Below are 20,772 nucleotides of genomic sequence, written 5' to 3'. Positions count from 1 at the left end.
GCGAACTTTTAACCTTCCTAACACACAATTTACTAAATTTACCTAATCTGCGGTAGATCGCAAATCTACCAGCGCTACACATAAAACTCCTCATAGCACAATACTGTATAGCTTGCAATGTTTATTAAAAGAAAAGTAGTGCACTTACATTCAAAACGACATACAGTAGTTACGCTTTTTAACATATGTCATTAAGAACAAATCTGTTTCACAAAACCAAGATGGCGGGAAACCTTGGTTGCGCATGGACAGTAGCGTGTGTACGTAGCTCGAATCAACGTGTTTCGTCAGAAGTGACATCATCAGGGGTCCGTACTCACGCTGCGCGCCACACATAAAAATATTTGCCTTCAATCAGAAAGGCACATTATTTTTGATTCATACATTCATTGTTTTTTTTTGTCACTGTATTTAATTATATGTACACAGCATATGCATAACGCCGCACTTTGTTTTTCCATACTATGCAGGTGCTATGGTCCTTGCTGGCGGTGGGGATGGTGGAGGCATAAGAACCCTGGGAGAGGTCTGCTTTTGTCTAGAAGTGACATGCCCACTATATAACAACAGATGTACACATGCTTTCTAAATGGCACTAAATGTCAGCACCATTGCTGGAATAGTACGTCTAACATTGCCTCTTTGCTTAAACGTATGAGCACATGAGCAATGTGCACGTGCACAAATATGAGCATAAGCCTGCATTGGTTTTCTGTTTCTGGGAATTGGTTTACCTTACAGGACTTCTGATGAAAGTGGGGACTCTGATGGGGACACTTGATACAGGTTATGTATAATCATCCTAATCTAATGACAGCCTAATACCTACTAGTGATGCTGTTCACTCCTGCACCACCTATGCACTACTGTCAGGTGTTATTTCAAAGTTGTGACTCGTGGTACAGATGTGAACGAGGAATACTGGTTCCCTGCATTTCTGACACACTGTTGACATTATACCTTCTGACTTTTTTTATGGTACCCCCAGATCAGATGGGCTAGATCCAGCCCTACCTTTCATGTGAGATCATGGGTTTGTTTAAGGAGTGTAAAATATGTTATTTTAAATTATAAATAGTATACAGTATCTATGACATGGTACTCAAACTATATGTAGTTGCTAATCATGTAGGAGCTGCAGGAATTACTGTTCAAGTCTTCCCAACTTCAGCCCTGCCACCAGGCACACAACAGGCTAATTCACTCTTTCTCCAAAGACCAATCTAGAGGATGCTTTTTTTTATTTTTGGAGAACTTGGACAGGGATGAGGGAAGTGGTGGGATACTCCAAGAATAAGATGTAAAACTGAGGACTTGGGTTTTCTTTAGGACATAATGAAGTCTGGACTTGTAACAAGCTGTAGACTTCAGCTTAAGTAGAAGTAGAGGCAGTAGAGCAAAGTCCCTTTATGTAGGAAAATAACCGGACAGAGCTCTTCAGAACACCAGCCAGTGCCCCCTTTAATAGGCCCTCAACCGACTATAACAAGGCAACATAGGGGTAGCTAAAGTGCAAGGTCCCCAAGATCTTTCAATGTCTGTACTCACAAGGCCCAAAACAGATGGATGATAAACAAAACCAAAGAAATTCCCGGTTCAACTTACAGACCAGCCTGCTAACTAACCGAATTGTCCTGTCTAACAGTATGCGCTAAAAACAGGGTTTAGTTTGCACACATTTGCAAATACATGCGTAAGCTACAGAGCCTTGTCGAGGCACTTCAGTATCTGTAGTCCTGACTCTAAATTTTGAGAAACTGCACAGTTGAAGCACATGCATTATAATGGATAGGCAGATGACAGGTGAGCCTGGAGGGAGCCCATCCCTCCTTAAAGGCACAGGGGCGCACTGGACACCCAACATATAGCTGCATGGAGGCAAAGGTGTCCGGTACAGCCCCTACACCAATATGTCAACAGTACAAACAAATGGCCAATGCCCTCGCCTATAACTGGCCTTTGCCTGTGTATTTAACGCATGTTGTTAGACAGGACAATTCGGTTGGTTAGCTGGCTGGTCAGTAAGTTGAGCCGGGAATTACTTTGGTTTTGTTTTGCATGTGTTGCCCTTTCATGTGCTGTTTGGACAGATGAATGCCGCCTTCCAATCTTCCAAAGCGATGCCCTGCAGTAATACCAGACAGATATGTGGTAGACAGCTCCCCTTAGTCAGCTTCTTTTCTTTTAAGAACCTGGGTCTCTGCATTCCTCCCTCAGGTCGCTCACCTGAGGCCTCCTCATTGCAGTTTGTGCCTGAGAGGGCAGCATGCCCCTCTCAGGCTGAACTCTTTCACTCTGGGACAAGACCCAGAGCTTTGTATGTTCCCAGAATAAATACAGTGTCCCAGTATGCCTGCTTCTCTGGGATAGGATGGGACTGTATCAGTATTCATTCTGCCATATGCATAGCTTCCCACCTATCATCCAGAAACTTCTCAAGTTGCCTGGATACAGAGGGAGCTATCTAGCAGACCGGCAGCAGCAGAGCACTCAGATCAGACCTAACTAAACAATCACAGCTCACTGGATACAGTGAGTCAAACTAGAGCTTTTACCTACACAAAGTTATAGCCACACTGCTTACAGTGTGGCAACTTAATTTACCTATCAAAAACACATTCTATGCACAAAAATAGATGAACTAGCAGATGGATTGGGTGCAGTGGAAAGGTCATATATGTTATATCTTACCTCAACTAGTTATCAGGTGTGGAAGGCTGCCCAGAGAGAGAATTAATTGGCCTTGGTGAACAAAACTCAGAAGAGGCTTTTGTATCAGTCACAAAGGATCTTTGAGTCCGGTGATCGTAATGGTTGCCTAATGGCCCTTTTGGCAAAAGCTACCCCTGACCCTATAACTATCGCCAGTATTTACGATCACACTGCTGTTCTTCATTTGTCTCAGGAAGGGATAATGGATTCTTTTTTTACATTTTTACACCAATCTTTATGCAGCTCAAGCACATTCCCCCCCCCGAGTTGTATGAATATGTTGATTCTATTCCTTTTCGTACGCTTACACGAGCTCGTCTGTGTATTAACGGTAGAGTATCCAGACCATTTTCTCATCATCGAGGTGCGAGACAGGGCTGCCTGTTGTCTCCATTACTATTTTCGATTGCTATAGAACCCCATGCGCAAATTCTTAGTCATTCCCCTGATATGCAAGGCATGTGGATTGGTACTTTGGAAGAGCGTGTATCCCTTTACGTGGATGATATGTTGCTTTACTTGTCAACAATTATGAAGGTGTTAAAGATTATACAAGACTTTGGGACTTTTTCTGGTTTCAAGGTTAACTGGTCCAAATCAAGTGTCTGTCCTGTAGACTTGGGGTCTCCCATCTCCCTTCCTTTGGAATGTCCACTACAGCTAACTACTTCATTCCGAATTCAGGTGCAGCACGTATGTGACAAATAATCTTTTTCCCTGTATATCCTTATTCAAAACCAAGATTGCTAGTTGGAAAAATTTACCCTTGACTTTGTCAGGGAGGATAAGCCTTTTTAAAATGGTTCCGTTAGCTAAATTCTTATATATCCTATCTAACAGGTCAGAAAATAGGGTTAAAAGAGGAATCAGAGCAAGGACCTCTCCAGTAACGTCCTGCCTCTTTTAATGAAAGAAAACGGACTGTTGCGGTACCATGAAGAAAAGACATTAATTTAAAAAGCATACATTTATTTCAAAACATAGTAAAAAGTCCTACAAGGGACATCAATTGAACATATTCATGATTTAGAAATACATTAACAATGATAATTGTTTTACAGCGTTGTTGATACTGGGTTGGTATAGCTAATGCCCACACAGATGCATGGACAAAAATTATATGGTGTAATACTTGCAGACGTGACCTCTACGTTTCGCGGTCACAGCCGCTTCTTCAGGAGGCGTCTGATAGTATATAATCTATGAAGATGAGAAACAATACAGTATCAACATGACAAAGTACATATATGATTTTGCAAAGAGATATACATGATTAATATTGGAGAACATATTTAAAATTTGAGATTTAGAATTTGCACTCACCAAACTATACCCATAAAGGTTCTCTGGAGCGATATTGTGAGACGCCCTTACGAGGCGTTCCCCCGGGGGCGAGCCAGGGAGGCACGTTAGGATAGTACTATTGTAAAGAATTCAAATAGGATATGGTTCTTTTAGAATCAATCAATTAGTGTGTCAAATTAAGAGGTCACCCAGGAGTGTCAAGGTGGGGGTGTGGTGACAAGGATGGTGACTCCAGTCACCATCCTTGTCACCACACCCCCACCTTGACACTCCTGGGTGACCTCTTAATTTGACACACTAATTGATTGATTCTAAAAGAACCATATCCTATTTGAATTCTTTACAATAGTACTATCCTAACGTGCCTCCCTGGCTCGCCCCCGGGGGAACGCCTCGTAAGGGCGTCTCACAATATCGCTCCAGAGAACCTTTATGGGTATAGTTTGGTGAGTGCAAATTCTAAATCTCAAATTTTAAATATGTTCTCCAATATTAATCATGTATATCTCTTTGCAAAATCATATATGTACTTTGTCATGTTGATACTGTATTGTTTCTCATCTTCATAGATTATATACTATCAGACGCCTCCTGAAGAAGCGGCTGTGACCGCGAAACGTAGAGGTCACGTCTGCAAGTATTACACCATATAATTTTTGTCCATGCATCTGTGTGGGCATTAGCTATACCAACCCAGTATCAACAACGCTGTAAAACAATTATCATTGTTAATGTATTTCTAAATCATGAATATGTTCAATTGATGTCCCTTGTAGGACTTTTTACTATGTTTTGAAATAAATGTATGCTTTTTAAATTAATGTCTTTTCTTCATGGTACCGCAACAGTCCGTTTTCTTTCATTAAAAGAGGCAGGACGTTACTGGAGAGGTCCTTGCTCTGATTCCTCTTTTAACCCTATTTTCTGACCGTATTCACATTCAGGATGATGGTACCTACTAATACACGTTTACTCCCCTGTGTAAATTATGTGGCATACTTGTAAACTATCTAACAGGTCAGTATTCATTCCCAATAGGATTTTGAAATAAATAAACTCCCTCCTTATCTCATTTCTTTGGCACCCTAAGGTGCCCAGACTCTCATTAAGCATGCTTTCTAATTTGCATTTGTATTATTATGCCTCTCAACTGGTGTATATACACTGGTGGCTCTTCCCGCAACTAAATGATCCTGCCACAGCTGCTGAGGCTGCTGTGGTGACTTTTTATGAAACCTTGACAAATCTAATATATCTTTAAATTCTTCGCCCAATTGTAACAGGATATCTAGATCCCAAACTCTTGGTACTATCATTACCTTCAACTGAGGCATGCAGCCACAATACAACTAGGACTCAGTGCAGTGCACCTAGATAACTCCTTGCTGGAAAAAGAATTATTATACAATGAACATTCTAAACTATGGTAATTAGTTCTTATTAGGGTACTCTAATTTGTAGTATCCCATCCCGTCACTATATGAGCCTAGAGGACAGCGGATATCCCTGATTTGTCTGGTGATAATTGGGAAGAGCTGCTTCACAGATATTTCACTACCACAATCTCAGTCAAGGATAGATTGATCCAGATACGTATTTTTCATAGGACATACTATACCCCACTCCGACTCTTTTGGATGTAAAGGAAAGACCACTCAGAGTGCCATAAATATCATAATGCCCAGGGTACCCTTCTACATATGTTATGGAGTTATGATAAAATACTTCCCTTCTGGTCTCAAATCACTCAATTTATCGCCACACATTTTGATCTCCCTAATATTTGTAGTCCGAAGTGGTGTATACTAGGGGTTTTAGAAGATATAGATCTCTGCTCCTATCAAAAACAATTTCTTAGATTTCTGTTATTTTTTGCCAGGAAAACGGTGGTACTGTAGTGGATTCACTCAGAGATTGTCCCCATTAATCTCTGGAAGAATCTCATTAATCATGTGCTACCAATTTATAAGCTACCAATTTATAAACTATTTAAAAATATTTAGAACCTATGAAGCAAGGGGATGCCGTCAAAAATGTAATAAAATTTGGGGACAATGGGTGGATACATTTGGATTGTGTGAATTGCGTGAAAACTGATTCACTCCTTTTAGACCTTCTCATGCTACTAATGTATACAGTGGGTGCCATGTATTCAAACATTTCGAAAGGAATTTCTCATATGTGGAGGAATGTCTTAGTTTGTGCTTGTATACTTAACCTTTTCCTGGATTTTCCTATTGTATGACAAGAACGTTTTTTCTGATTAGACCACTTCTGTAGAGTTTTATAACAATCACATTTTATTAAGTATTTTGTCTTTACACTCACAGCACATGTATATCATATTCCCATATACCTTTATACTTTTATTATTAATCCATAGCTCAGATTCTTCCTTTAGGGCTACTCATATAAACTAAATAAAAAAGGGAAAAATAAGAGAAAAATAAGAAAAGAAAATACATATATTTAGGTATTTTTTACCTATTCTTCCATATAGCTATTTTGTGCTGTCAAGTGATCCCCGTGGACTGATGCCTGCCCCAGAGACAGGCAAAAGTAGAAAAAAAGAGAAGAGAAAAGAGAAGGAAAGAAGAAAAAAAAGGAAAGAGGCATACATTAACACATACCCACACAGACATGGACATATCTACAAAAACTTCAAAAACTTCTGGGGAGCCCCCTCTCCCAACCATCAGGCTATTCACCCAAGTAGAATCCAAGTCCTGCTCATGCATAGTTACCTTTTCAAAGATAGGATCTCAACATTTCCGTGCTCAAGAATTCAACCCAAGGTGACCACAATTCCATAAACTTATGGTAGCATCCCTGCATGCTTGCAGTTATTTCCTCCATTCTCATTAATTGATGGAGTTCAACAATCCACTCCTTAATAGTGGGGGTAGCACTTCTTTTGTGACCTCTCGCGTAGAGCCCAGATATTTAGATAATAAAGCTATTTCTGGGGATTTCTGATAAGATATGCTAGTAACAGAGGTGCAAATTTGGAAAATAGACTCCCAGAATTCGTTAAGCTGTAGACAGGTCCACCATATATGGATCATTGTACCTACATCTCTTCCACATCGCCAACACTTATTAGGGTAAATCTGAGAAATTCTATGTAGCCTCTCCAGGCATCTGTACCATCTAATTAATATTTTATAATTTTTTTCTTGTATGTGAGTTGAAGATCTTGATTTAAAGGTAAACCAAAAAGCTTTCATACATTCATCTACAGATATCAAGTGGCCCAATTCTCTCTCCCAGTCTCTGATTTAATATGGCCTTAGGGGAAATGCATGAGCTATAAGTCCCTATGGAGTGAAGTAATTTTGGAGAAGTATCTATAATAATTTTGAAGCTGGAGGTACTGATACCACTGACCTGCATAATTGCGTTCAGTAGTCATTATCATATTAAAGTGCCTGAAGTCCTTTTGATGACAAAGCTTTTGTAATCAGGGAAGGATTTGGCCATATTCATCATAAAAACGTATCTGGCAACATGCCAGGCAAAAATTCTGGATTCCCCATTATCAGTGTTAATGGGCCTGGTACTGAGGAGACACCCCACATTTGGGCAGTACGGTCCCAGACTTTTAACAAAGACTGGGTCAAGGGTGGGAGTGTTTGTCTAGATGGGCATATTTAAGAAGCAACCCACGGCAGTGAGGTCAGGGGGACCCCTATTGTTTGCTGTTCAATGGCTACCCATTGTTTTATTCTATCACAATGGAACCAGTCTAATATTCTAGTCAATACCGAGGCTATATAATAAAATTCCATCTGCGGTAGACCTGCTCCCCCCTCTATCTTCCGCTTTACCAGGATATCGTAACACAGCCTAGCCGAAGAGTTTGGCCAGATATACCGAAGTAGGCTAGATCTTAGAGACCGAAAAAAAGTCAGAGGAAGAGCTATGGGCACTGTTTGATATAAGTACAAAAAGCGAGGTGAGATATCTATCTTATATATTGCCATTATCCTCTTATATATTGCCACTTCTGTAGAGTTGTTAGTTCTATAGGGTTTTATTTGTTCATTACTTTGGTTTCTAACCCATATTGTTAATTTTTTTTTTTTTTTACGTATCATCAACATACTGTTTCTTAGATGTGCAACAGCATAAGATGCTTTAGATGGAATACTTGTCTTACAACTAATGTTTTATTCACTATCCTAACAAGGCTTAACTCCTGTATATTTTTCTTCAGCCTTTTGAATGTAACATATCCCATAAGTTGTACTGTACTCATTTATAAACTACAATAAAAATGAAGTTTAAAAAAAAAACACATTCTAACACTTAGCTAACTATCCTAGCACCTACCTAGGCGGATACTGCATATATAACATGAAGACTTTACTGAACGATTTCTGAGACTTTATGTAACGTTTTAAACTATTGTAAGTTCTCTCAGCTGAAGACAAACAAATCCTGGAATACAGTTCAAGTAACACTGTACTTCTCAATGCAGTTCTTAAACAAGAGATATATGCATGTCTGTCACTAGTGGACACTGCAGGGGAAGGGCTCCAGATTAGTTTGATTGTGGGCTCCATCTTGTACCTTCTACAGTTGGGTGATTGTTGGGATACAGTAGATGATAATCTCTGTCCACTAAGGCCTTAATTGACAGATAAGAGGGTAAATTTGTCTGACAAATTAGTTTATCTTTGTTAACCTTTTAAATATTCCTATTAATGTTCTACACCATAATAGCCTACTGTTTACCCAGAGTCTGGTCAGTAAATCGTTTTTTCCTTTTTCTCCCCTGTAAAATGGTGAGACCAACATCTAGAGTTTGGAAACCTTTCCACAGTGAAATTTCTGCTGCAAGCAAAGCAAAGAAATATTCTTTTTCAAATGTTACAAGGATGACAAAACACAACCTGGCATACAAGAGGTGTCCTAAAGACATGAAAAATACTTTATGGAATGAAATGATGAGGACCAGAATGAAAGTGCAAGTAGCTTTTCACTTTAGAGTTCTGACTCCAGAAACACTGGGGAAGATTTATTAAAACTGGTGCACACAGAATCTGAAGCCGTAGGAGGCCCACATTTTGACCAGTGGTGGGGTAGGACTTCAGCTACCTATCCACTCTATGACCCCAAGTCCCCGAGCTACAACCCTCAAAGCTCTGCCTCACCTGTCTCACCTGCCTCCCCTGGCTGCACATCCCTGCTATGCAGCTGTGCATAGCAGGGATGTGCAGCCAGGGGAGGCAGGTGAGACAGGTGAGGCAGAGCTTTGAGGGTTGTAGCTCGGCGACCTGGGGTCACAGAGTGGATAGGTAGCTGAAGTCCTACCCCACCACTGGTCAAAATATGGGCCTCCTACGGCCTATGGTTCTGGAGATATGGGGATCCTTGTGCAGCCTGTCAGACACTACATAGAGAGCGGCCAGTTTAAATACAAGCTGGCACACTCTGTTTGCAGAAGACTGAGAGGATGAGCTCACAGTGACTCTCCTCACTTCTTGTCAGAGGCACTGGGCTCACTAGACAGCTTGGAGTCTTGGACCAATGGTAAAGCACCCAACCTGTCCAATAAAAATGCTGCAGTGGAGGCACACCAGTGTCATAGAAGGGGGCATGTGTCTAAAAGACAAATGCTCCCTTCCAGCCCTCTTAACTACAAGGAAAAAACATGGGTTTATGGGTATAAGATTTACCAACAATCCCATGTTTTTCTCACACGGTTAAGAGGGAGAATGAATATCTTCTACTGTTTTAATCAAGCTAAATCATATATTATTATGCTATATGTTATAGCTGTTATAGCCTCATATCAATAGGAGGAACAGTTCCCCAAGGGCCAGATAAAGGTGAGCAAAGGGTCACATCCAGCCTGAAGGCCCCAGTTTGGAGACCACTGGTTTATGGTTACCATAAACATCATTGCTAATTGTTTTAATAATACATGCCTGTTGTAAATGAATTATTTTTGTGGGAATAGGGTAGATTTACCAAAACTGGAACACTCATAATCTGGTGCAGCTGTGCATGGTAGCCAATCAGCTTCTAGCTTCAGCTTGTTCGACTAAACTTTAGCAATAAAACCTGGAAGCTGGATGGTTTCTATGCAGAGCTGCACCAGATTTTGCACACTTTAGTGTTAGTAAATAACCCCCCAATATGTCATGAAAAAAGTGTTGACTGTAAAATTTTTAATAGCTGCTCAAAAAACTAGTTTTTGACATGGAAGCCCTTTAAAGTGCCTCTAGCATCAGATATTTCTTTAATGCAGATACAGTACCTGCATGGTACACACTAAAGTAGAACTATATGCACAACGTTTTCATTTTAGAAGGGAGGGTTATAACCCCTGGACGTCCATAAATGGATGTGGATGTCCAACTGCGCAGGAGGTATAGGTACTCCCAGAGGTGGTGGTGATCTGATGGTGGTCAGAAGTCACCTGGCATCTTATAACGACTTTCCACCAGGGTGGATCATTCAGACAAAATGCAAAAAAGCCTCTTACCAGATCTCGTGGATTCCCGTGTCAGCGACAGGGAATCGCATGCGCAGTTTGTCACCAATGACGTGGAATGGGAGCTGGAATCGCCAATCCCTTGGGTTGTGGTCTGTAAGGGTCTCCGACAGCGACCGGATGGGTCTTCTCACCAAACCGTCCCAGCGTGAATCCGGGAGTTTTCAAAAGGTCACCGTAAGGAAAACGGTTGGAGGTACTGGGCCTCATGCGGTGAATGTGAAAACAAAAAGAATATGCCTCCACATGGTGCAGATAAAAAGGGTGTTTTTATTGACAAAAACAGCCATAGACAGATAAAAAACATGATCACGATGCATAAAAACAAATGGGCAACAAGGAGAGTGGTATATGTACCCGAAGCGTTTCGACCTAGGGGTCTTCAACAGGGGCATAGACCACCCACTCCAGGTTGCCTTATATATATAATAAAAATATCAAGAGAGGACCAATCACAATAAGTGAAAAAACAAGGCATTTCATTGGGTGGATACAATCACATGACTTGCTTGGATGATAAAACATAAAGATCATACATGGTCTTTGTAATTAAATAGATAACACTGATCTGAAACACAGAGTACTGTAGAAAGATCAACCAGCAGAGAGACCAACAACTGTAAGATCTATCTAATGGTGATAAAACGCTTTGCATTAAGTCCTAGTGAGGAAATACTCCTGTACTGACAGTCCAGCCGAATGTAACGCCCTGTCAGCCAGAGGAGCCAATCCCCGGTTGGTAAACAACAAATGTTAGAAGGAACAACCAATAGGCCGCTGTGTATAAGCCGACCTTTGTCTCTGCACTTCCGCATGTCCGGTCCGTGGAGGGAATGACGTCACGTCCGTGGGCGTGTCTAACGTCTCCCTCTCACGTGGCTCGTTCGGCCAATCAGAGGGCAGGCGTCCGACCCAGCTGTGCTGTTCGTACAATCTGTACACAGCAGAGGGATAGGACGTGACGCAGGCATACCAAGCGTCATTCGCCCTCTACCTTCTCAACTAACGGGTGCTCAATGTGGCCAAACGCGTCACGGTTCCATGTACATAAAGAAGTGTGTGATGGGGGATATTGGATCCTGGTAACCCGGAAATGTGTGTAAAGGTTAAGTGGACAGGAAGTGTATTCAGATATCGGACACACATGGTGAAATGTGTCGTAATGAGAAACGTCTCAATGAAATAAAATAAAAACGTGTAAAAAGATGACCTGAATGGCACACATATTTCACTTGTGATCCATATGTATATTGCTGAAACTAACTATAAATTATATAAAAAGAAAAAAGAAAAAAGAAAAAAAAAAAAAAACGAGGACACACCTTATAAGGTGTGTCAAAATGAAAAAATATCTGAAAGAAATATAGAAAAATGTAAAAAGGTGACGTGCATAGCTCACAGGTATCATTGTGATCCATTGAGTGATGAAAAACATTCAAATATACCGAATAGGTAGATTCTCAATAGAACAATTTATATTGGATGAATAGACCCTCTAGGTCCCTCCAATAACAAATGTGTAAAACATGTGAATGAAATTAAAAATGTGAATATGATGAAAAAAGGGGAGGGGGGGGCGTTACGATTGATTAATAAAGGAGTTGAGGTCCCACTCCACGTTCAAGCCAAACGGGAAATAGGACCTCAACTCCCATATCCAATAGGTCTCGAGGCGTGAAACGCCTCGAAGCTGGGATTCTCCTCTCCAATGTGGGACAAATTTGTCGATCACCTGGAATAAAGTCCCCGTCGGGTCTTTATTGTGACATTCCAGATAATGGCGGGGTACTGTGTGTTTATCCTTGCCTTTCTTGATACCTGCCACATGTTCATTAACTCGTATAGAGAAAGTCCTGATGGTGCGACCAACATACTGTTTGTGGCAGGGGCAAGTGATCAAGTAAACAATGTATTGTGATGTACAAGTTGTAAAATGTTTCATCTGATAAACAAGAGAAGTAACTGTAGACTGGAAAGTGGTACTTTTTTGTCTGCCTCGGATGTTGTGGAGGCAGACATTGCATCTACGGCAGGGGTAATAACCCTGACATTCCTGAAAAAAGGATACTTTTTTGGGGGGATCTATTATATTCGGAGCAATCTGTCCTTGAATGGACCGCGCTCCCCTGAATACAACAGCCGCCCGTTCCGGAAGAACTGACCCAAGAAGATTATCATTTAAAAGTACTTTCCAATGTTTCTTAATTATAGCTTTCACTTGTTTGGACTGAATGGAGTGAGTAGTGAAGAAAGACCATTTATACATAGGTTCAGCTATGGATTTAGGGCGTTCTATCAGGGTGGATTCTCTATCTGTAAATAGTGCTCTATTGAATTCCTCATCTAGATGTCTGGGATCGTAACCTTTTTCAATAAATCGATCTCTCAGAATTAATGCTTGTGACAGTAGCATTGGTGCAATTGCGCCGTAGTCTCAAGAATTGGCTACGGGGGACAGACTTGAGCCACTGCTCCTGATGACAACTGTCAAGCGGAATAAATCTGTTCCGGTCCGTAGCTTTAAAATACGTGCGGAACTCAAGATGCTTATCCACCACAAATATTTCTAAGTCCAAAAAATGTACACTGGTAGAGCTGGCCTCATAGCTCAAAGATATTCCTCTATCATTGGTATTGAGACTGGTCATGAAAATATCTAGCGATGTGCGGTCACCATCCCATAGGAAGAGGATGTCGTCTATGTATCTGGCCCAGAGGATCAATTCAGATCTCCGGGCCGCATGGTGACCGCACATCGCTAGATATTTTCATGACCAGTCTCAATACCAATGATAGAGGAATATCTTTGAGCTATGAGGCCAGCTCTACCAGTGTACATTTTTTGGACTTAGAAATATTTGTGGTGGATAAGCATCTTGAGTTCCGCACGTATTTTAAAGCTACGGACCGGAACGGATTTATTCCGCTTGACAGTTGTCATCAGGAGCAGTGGCTCAAGTCTGTCCCCCGTAGCCAATTCTTGAGACTACGGCGCAATTGCACCAATGCTACTGATTTCCAGTCACAAGCATTAATTCTGAGAGATCGATTTATTGAAAAAGGTTACGATCCCAGACATCTAGATGAGGAATTCAATAGAGCACTATTTACAGATAGAGAATCCACCCTGATAGAACGCCCTAAATCCATAGCTGAACCTATGTATAAATGGTCTTTCTTCACTACTCACTCCATTCAGTCCAAACAAGTGAAAGCTATAATTAAGAAACATTGGAAAGTACTTTTAAATGATAATCTTCTTGGGTCAGTTCTTCCTGGAACGGGCGGCTGTTGTATTCAGGGGAGCACGGTCCATTCAAGGACAGATTGCTCCGAATATAATAGATCCCCCCAAAAAAGTATCCTTTTTTCAGGAATGTCAGGGTTATTACCCCTGCCGTAGATGCAATGTCTGCCTCCACAACATCCGAGGCAGACAAAAAAGTACCACTTTCCAGTCTACAGTTACTTCTCTTGTTTATCAGATGAAACATTTTACAACTTGTACATCACAATACATTGTTTACTTGATCACTTGCCCCTGCCACAAACAGTATGTTGGTCGCACCATCAGGACTTTCTCTATACGAGTTAATGAACATGTGGCAGGTATCAAGAAAGGCAAGGATAAACACACAGTACCCCGCCATTATCTGGAATGTCACAATAAAGACCCGACGGGGACTTTATTCCAGGTGATCGACAAATTTGTCCCACATTGGAGAGGAGAATCCCGGCTTCAAGGCGTTTCATGCCTCGAGACCTATTGGATATGGGAGTTGAGGTCCTATTTCCCGTTTGGCTTGAACGTGGAGTGGGACCTCAACTCCTTTATTAATCAATCGTAACCCCCCCCTCCCCTTTTTTCATCATATTCACATTTTTAATTTCATTCACATGTTTTACACATTTGTTATTGGAGGGACCTAGAGGGTCTATTCATCCAATATAAATTGTTCTATTGAGAATCTACCTATTCGGTATATTTGAATGTTTTTCATCACTCAATGGATCACAATGATACCTGTGAGCTATGCACGTCACCTTTTTACATATTTCTATATTTCTTTCAGATATTTTTTCATTTTGACACACCTTATAAGGTGTGTCCTCGTTTTTTTTTTTTCTTTTTTCTTTTTTCTTTTTATATAATTTATAGTTAGTTTCAGCAATATACATATGGATCACAAGTGAAATATGTGTGCCATTCAGGTCATCTTTTTACACGTTTTTATTTTATTTCATTGAGACGTTTCTCATTACGACACATTTCACCATGTGTGTCCCCTATCTGAATACACTTCCTGTCCACTTAACCTTTACACACATTTCCGGGTTACCAGGATCCAATATCCCCCATCACACACTTCTTTATGTACATGGAACCGTGACGCCGTTTGGCCACATTGAGCACCCGTTAGTTGAGAAGGTAGAGGGCGAATGACGCTTGGTATGCCTGCGTCACGTCCTATCCCTCTGCTGTGTACAGATTGTACGAACAGCACAGCTGGGTCGGACGCCTGCCCTCTGATTGGCCGAACGAGCCACGTGAGAGGGAGACATTAGACACGCCCACGGACGTGACGTCATTCCCTCCACGGGCCGGACATGCGGAAGTGCAGGGACAAAGGTGGGCTTATACACAGCGGCCTATTGGTTGTTCCTTCTAACATTTGTTGTTTACCAACCGGGGATTGGCTCCTCTGGCTGACAGGGCGTTACATTCGGCTGGACTGTCAGCAGAGGAGTATTTCCTCACTAGGACTTAATGCAAAGCGTTTTATCACCATTAGATAGATCTTACAGTTGTTGGTCTCTCTGCTGGTTGATCTTTCTACAGTACTCTGTGTTTCAGTTCAGTGTTATCTATTTAATTACAAAGACCATGTATGATCTTTATGTTTTATCATCCAAGCAAGTCATGTGATTGTATCCACCCAATGAAATGCCTTGTTTTTTCACTTATTGTGATTGGTCCTCTCTTGATATTTTTATTATATATATATGGCAACCTGGAGTGGGTGGTCTATGCCCCTGTTGAAGACCCCTAGGTCGAAACGCGTCGGGTACATATACCACTCTCCTTGTTGCCCATTTGTTTTTATGCATCGTGATCACGTTTTTTATCTGTCTATGGCTGTTTTTGTCAATAAAAACACCCTTTTTATCTGCACCATGTGGAGGCATATTCTTTTTGTTTTCACATTCACCGCATGAGGCCCAGTACCTCCAACCGTTTTCCTTACGGTGACCTTTTGAAAACTCCCGGATTCACGCTGGGACGGTTTGGTGAGAAGACCCATCCGGTCGCTGTCGGAGACCCTTACAGACCACAACCCAAGGGATTGGCGATTCCAGCTCCCATTCCACGTCATTGGTGACAAACTGCGCATGCGATTCCCTGACGCTGACACGGGAATCCACGAGATCTGGTAAGAGGCTTTTTTGCATTTTGTCTGAATGATCCACCCTGTTGGAAAGTCGTTATAAGATGCCAGGTGACTTCTGACCACCATCAGATCACCACCACCTCTGGGAGTACCTATACCTCCTGCGCAGTTGGACATCCACATCCATTTATGGACGTTTTTGGTTTTAACTCACTTGTGGTTAATTATTCATTCTAGCACTATTTTATCATTATAAACACATATGCTCATTTGTACATGCGCTGCATTTTTCCATATACCTATTTATTGTTTTTGTCAGACTGTATGCAGCAGCTTTTATTTATTTCACTGGTTAGCGCGGTGTTTTCTATTTACTTCATATAACCCCTGGACCACTACTTATTTAACACATGCATTTATTCATTTATTTCCTTTAGTGAATTGACTTTAATGCCGTTTTATGCAGTATTTACAACGCATTTTTGGAAGTTGAAGTGAATACCGCATAAGGTGATAGTAATCTGACATTTTAGCATCGCATGAGATATTTAGGAAAAATGAGCGCGATCACCTAAATACCGCATGCCATGTGCTTTAGTGAATTGCAGCTTACCGATACTTAGTTGGGATGGCTGCATTCGTTTTCATTTTAGGCTTTTTTTCTTTTATCTCATCTGGTGATCTGGCCAGTAAGTCTTTTGTTTTTCAATAGAACAAGCAGTCCTGCAGATGTAGCAGTTAATAGATTGAGACAAACTATTTAACACTGACAGGGGTGTTTACAATGGTCATCTTTAATTTAATTACGTAAAAACTTTGTCCCAAAAGGAACAAAACAGTTTGCTGTAACTGCTCATAAAATGTTAGCTAGAGTTTGGCTTCAATTTGTTAATTTGGTAATCAAAATCGGCTAGTCCATCTAACACTCTCCTTTCTCCTTTCCTCGCAAAAGAGAAACATTAGGACAGCAACATTGTCAATCGGGGGGACTGACAATATTGCTGTCTCAATGTGTCTCTTTTGCTCCTTCATCTAGAGCTCCTTCATCTAGAGCGGAGACACATGAATACAGGAGGTGTGTTACTGGCCAGATCATCAGGTAAAAACAGGATGAAAAAGCCTACAAAAAAGAAAATGAATGCGGACACTGTGTCTGATGATTGGTAAGCTGCAATATATTACATTTTTGGTTTTGGCTTTAATACCGCTTTAAAATCTGTGCTGTAAAAGCCTGACCATGTTTAGTTTGTCACACTACATTACTTCTTGTTTATTACTGAGATGTGTATTTGGTTGTTCCACTTACTTCTATTTTAGGACATATAGCTTGTTTCTGTGTAGTTATTTTATTTTTAGAATTCATACTTCCTGCAGACATTATGGTTTTCAAGAGCTGTGACCATCATTTTGAAAAATGATGTGAACTCTGGGTCCATAGTATGCCCTAGTCACAAACTCATGGGAAGCTTTACTACACAAAGCTATACCAGATATTAGCAGGTACTAATAAGCTCTGATCATGCATATCCTTATGGTTACTAAGGAGATCATGGAAACCTCCTACTCCAAAAGTAAAACACAGAGCTAATGGTACAATGGTTTAGTGGAAAACTAACTGCAAACAATCCCACCTGGCCACCACCCTTGTAAAGGATTGTACCGTGTAGGCCATTTCCTTGACTATTGGGGTATTCCACTTTACCCAGCAGCTTGAGATACTGAACACTGAGCTGTACTGTTTACAGCAAATTTTACACTTTCTACTTTCTCTTCAGTGGACTACCAATAACATTACATTGAGAACAGCTTATGAAAACTGGTGTTTCTATCTTGCTGGTACCTAGTAGCTGATCACCTCTCAAAGATTTTCCCTGGTTCCTCCTCTCTGTGTTTTGGGGGCTGTGGGCAGGTGGGAACAATGTTCCACATGTGGTGGACATGTTCAGAGGTCAAATGGTTTTGGATGTTCATACCCTCATTTACTCGATTACAATGGTGAACATTGTTAAAAACCCTAGGGTTGCCCTTTTTAACCACTTGGCTACTGGGCACTTTTACCTCCTTCCTGCCCAGGCCAATTTCCAGCTTTCAGCTCTGTCACAATTTGAATGACAATTGCGCAGTCATACAACACTGTACCAATATGAACTTTTTATCATTTTTTTCACACAAATAGTGCTTTCTTTTGGTGGTATATAATCATCACTTGTTTTTTTATTTTTTGCTAAACAAACAAAATCATTTTGAAAAAAAATTTTTTTTTCATAGTGTGTTATAAAATTTAGCAAATAGGTAATTTTTCTCCTTCACTAATGTGTGCTGATAAAGGGCTGCAGTGATGGACACTGATAGGCTGCAATGATGGGCACTGATGGACACTGATGAGGTGGCACTGATGGGCACTGATAGATGGCACTGATGGGCAGTGATGAGGTGGCACTGGTGTGCACTGAAGAGGCTGCAATGATAGACGGCACTGATGGGCACTGATAGGTGGCACTGATGGGCACTGCTAGGCAGCACTGAAGGGCACTGATACAGTAGGTGGCACTGATAGGTGGCACTAACAGGTGGTGCTGATGGGCACTGATAGGTGACACTGATGGACATTGATAGGCACTGGTAGTTGACACTGATGGGGCACTTATAGGAAGCACTGGTAGGTGACACTGATGGGCAATGATAGGCAGCACTGATGGGCACTGATTGGCAGCATTGATGAGCACTGATTAGCAGCACTGGTGGGCACTGATTGGAAGGACTGGTGGGAACTGATAGGCAGCACTGGTGGGCACTTTTGGGACTGTACTGATAATCAGGACACTGGTATTGGTAGTCTTACCAGGCTGCCGCACATAGAAAGCAAAATTGTGTTTAAAGAACCAAGCCCATGATTGGCATCAGTGATAAGGAATATATTCAACTACGTCTCTCTCACATCAAGAGTTCCCATCATTTTTGGCCACAGAGGGATGTAAAGTTTGTATAATCTTGATACATAGAAATATAAAAATATAAAATAAATATAGGGTTCAAATTGGGAGGGTAACCATGCTGATCATTATGGTGGAAAAATGAAGAGTACCTTTAATAGAATCAAAAATCTCTGTGCTAGAGGCACAAAAGCCTCATGAACAATATTGCAAAGCGATATATTGATCAGCATCCACTAGGGGGCCTTGCTTCATCATCTGGGAGTCATGTGTATGAAATTCCAGACGGTGAAGTTTAAAGATGATCCTAAGAAACATAAACATATAACAGGCAAGACAATAAGCAATGCATCCCTGGGCATAGCCTCTGTATAGATTGAGCTGTAAAGAGGCACTTACCAGTTGGATGAAAAAAGGCAGTCACAAGGTTTGGGGAGAGACACAAAGTCTCCCCTGTAGTGAGGAGGCTGCAGCAGAATGTGGCGGTATGAAGAACCGCACTTATACTCCCTCCATCACGGCGGCATCTGACATCACCGCCGTGATGCGGATGAGTAATGAGGAGGTCAAGGAAGGGCACATGAACGGGAGGAATGGAGGGGGAGGAGAGTAGCAGCATCTGGAAGCGTGATGCTGATTGCGTCAGTATCTGCCAGTGCGCATGCGCCAACCCAAAATGCGCGCGCAATGTGTCTTTAGAGCAGATGAAGCCTCAGGGTCCATCTTGAAAGAGGGATAAAGATATTATGAGCAGTGTGGTAAAACTGTCAGAAAGGTATTGTGGACCGGAACTGACAACAACATAGTCAGACCTCAAAACCGCACAAATAATTGAATTAATGGGTACAACTGTACATGTTCAAGCCAATATGCAATGAGTAATAAATCCAAGCCGTTCATGAACAACCCAAAGGCTGATACCTCAAAAGGACACCCAAGTGGAGGGCGATTGATTACTCGCCTGCCTCATGGGTGCCTCTGGCGTCCGTGTGGACCAAAATCAAACTGACCGAGACACTGGTGAGTGAGAGAGATTAAACTAGGTTAAATACCTCGTACATTAATTTTTTAAGAAAAAAGTATGTAATGATTTAACATTTTTGAGGCAGCCTGTAAAGGACATGGTATCAAACGAATGGGGAAATAGGAAAAAACACATACAGATAAATACAATATGATTGGGATACAACACACAATGAGAAAAAAAAATGTATGTATGTAGGGAAAATTTATAGAAATGGTTTATAACTAAATGTGTCGTTGAGGCCTGGATACTTCAGAGCTGATAGCTCATGTATCCAGCGTGCCTCCTTTTGAAGAAGCACCTTGTCATAGTTCCCCCCTCTATCACCAGGGGGAATGTGTTCAAGGGCAAAAAAGTGCATGTAGCTACTATGAAAGTTGTGTTGTAAACCAATGTGTCGACTTATGGGGGTTTCCATATGTTTCTTGTGTATCAGTGAGACATGATCTCTTATTCGGCAGAAGAAGGGTCGCTTGGTTTTTCCAGTATAGAACCTTTGACATTTACATTGCATAATGTAAACAATGCCCACTGATTGGCATGTGACCGAAAAATTAGATCTAAAAAAGGCGACCGTTAGGAAGCAGAATACTGCGTGCTGCATGTATGAATCTGCAGAAATTGCATCGATAGCATGGTCTACTGCCTTTGAGGGATTCATGGCTTGTGTTTACATCATGATCAGCTGTCATTGGACATAGCTGGTCATGTGGTAAAGGGCTGCTGCGAATGGCCCTTTACCTGAGTCCAAAGGACGCCCTCCTTGCAAAATAAGCCTGCATGTAGCTGGCTATAGCGCAGGCGGGAAGGGGTTAATGAGCCAATCAAAGGGATTATCAGACATACTCAAACATTAATATATTTCATATTCTTAGTTGCCAAAATCGCAATAGCTACCACTTGGAA

The sequence above is a fragment of the Aquarana catesbeiana genome, linkage group LG09, assembly GCF_042186555.1.
Source record: "Aquarana catesbeiana isolate 2022-GZ linkage group LG09, ASM4218655v1, whole genome shotgun sequence".
NCBI lineage: Eukaryota > Metazoa > Chordata > Amphibia > Anura > Ranidae > Aquarana > Aquarana catesbeiana.
This window is presented reverse-complemented; position numbering follows the sequence as displayed.